This window comes from Grammomys surdaster, unplaced genomic scaffold (genome assembly GCF_004785775.1).
Source record: "Grammomys surdaster isolate TR1022 unplaced genomic scaffold, NIH_TR_1.0 64, whole genome shotgun sequence".
Taxonomy (NCBI): Eukaryota; Metazoa; Chordata; class Mammalia; order Rodentia; family Muridae; genus Grammomys; species Grammomys surdaster.
Window position 1 is genome coordinate 763,941 of NW_021604566.1, and position 2,126 is coordinate 766,066.

Here is a 2,126-nt window from a genome sequence, read left to right on the forward strand (position 1 = left end):
GTCTCGAAAAACCAAAAAAAAAAAAAAAAACAAAAAACAAAAAAACAAAGTCAGAACAAGCCCAGCTTCTTCCAAACCAAATGCACCTGGTCCTCTTAAGCTAGTATCAAGGATGTCAGGCACATTCCTGGTACTTAGGACACCGGATGAAGATCTTAACGTTCCATGTACTGCTCTAGCTGTTTGTCCATTTATGGTATGCTGAGAAACTCAGATCTGAGCTACCCAGGAGCAGCTATGACTCCTCTGTCAGAAGATGGCTGTGGTCAGATCAAGTGGAATCTCTCCCGGGGCTTTCAGTAAAGTGCTGTGGTAGTGGTCAGCCTCTTAGTAGTTTTGGTAGCTCATATTTCAGGAATATGAATTTCAGCATTAAAATACTTTACTTTTTAGATTATGTAATTACATTTGTATTATCTAATTTTAGAATTAGATTTTATAATTACAATTTTTGGGGGGAAGGTTGAAAATGAGTAACAGATACTACAGGATTCATGGTTTTTTTTGTTTTTTGGGGTTTTTTTGTTTGTTTGTTTTTTTTGGTTTTTCGAGACAAGGTTTCTCTGTGTAGTCCTGGCTGTCCTGGAACTCTGTAGATCAGGCTGGCCTCGAACTCAGAAATCCGCCTGCCTCTGCCTCCCAAGTGCTGGGATTAAAGGCGTGTGCCACCACTGCCCGGCAACAAGTGTCTTGATTCACTAAATCCTCTAACTGGCTCTAATAATAGCATTACGATGTTGCCTCATGTTTAATGTTTAATTTTAAATTATATGTATTTCACAGAATACATAATCCCTAGGTTATATTTGAAGTTTCATCATTTGACCTTTGGGTCTACGGAGTTTTAAGAGTTTAGAGCCCACACTGAATGTTTTGTGTGTTTAGTTTTGTCATTGCTTATTTTTGAGCAAGTACTAGTCAAGACGACTGAATATTTTTAGACACTGCTTTGTGTAAAACAACATGAGTGCTTTAACTAGATAGTTACTGACCACGTCTTTATAGTGGTTTAGTTATCAGTGTAGTCTGTGCTTTTTCCTTAAAGTAATGTCTTTAGCTGTACACAGTGGGCACATCTTTAATCCCAGCCTAGGAGTCTGAGGCAGGTGGATCTCTGCGCTTTGCCAAATTGGCACATGAAGTTTCTGAACAGGCAGGGCTGTACAATAAGACTCTGTCTCAGAAAACAAACAACAAAAAGGTGTCATTGCAGTTGTACATAACAGCCGTAGGTAGGTCACCTGGGTAACTGTCAGGAAGTGACCTACCTCTCAGGTTCTTCAGGCTAGCAATCTGCAGAGATTAGGGTCAGATGATTGTATTGTACAGGCAAAACTGAGACCACCAGAGGTTTGGAAATACAGATGTTCCCAAAGAAGTTTGTAGCCACTGTGTGTGGACAGATGCAGGGCACTGGCACTGAGAGCTGCACAACTCTCACAACTGCAGACTTTTAGGACCACTTGAGAATCTATCTACAGTTTAGTAAGTACTTTATTTATTTTGTTATTTGAGACAGGATTTCTTTGTGTATCCCTGACTGTCCTGGAACTAGCTCTGTAGACTAATTTGGCCTCAACCAGAGATCAGAGTGCTTCTGTCTCCTGAGTGCTGGCATTAAAGCTATACATCCAGCACCCAGCTAGTCAGTAAAGTCTGTGTGTTTCATACTCACAGTTAATTTAAAGGATGATGGTTAAAGTTTCATCTTTGAAATCTTGTAAATAAACAAATCTGTTTTTGCTGTTTTGTTTTTTGAAACAAAGTCTCACTGTTAGTTAAGCTAGCCAGAAACTCAGTATGTATAGTCCAGTCTGGTGTCAGACTCAGGAGTCCTGCCTTACCCTCCTGAGTGCTGGAGCTAAAAACAGGAGCTACCACACCTAGCTGGAAAAATCTTCCATCCCCCAAAATAATTTTAAAAGCAATTCATTTAGGTCTGTCTACTATATTTGGGCTGCTAAAACAACATACTATAAATTAGGCTCAAAGGCTAACATGACACCAGCAGACTAGCAGGGCTAGTATTTGGTGGGGACCTGCTGCGCGCTCTTCTCGTCTCCTCTCTCTCTCTCTCTCTCTCTCTCTCTCTCTCTCTCTCTCTCTCTCTCTCTCTCCCCCCTCTC

General features: G+C 40.7%; 1 protein-coding gene across 1 annotated transcript in view; it reads left to right on the plus strand.

Annotated features, from left to right (window-relative positions):
- The window catches only part of Dpy19l4 (dpy-19 like 4), a 57,612-nt gene that overhangs the window by 8,099 nt on the left and 47,387 nt on the right, over nt 1-2,126 (plus strand). The gene's annotated exons all lie outside the window — the stretch shown is intronic.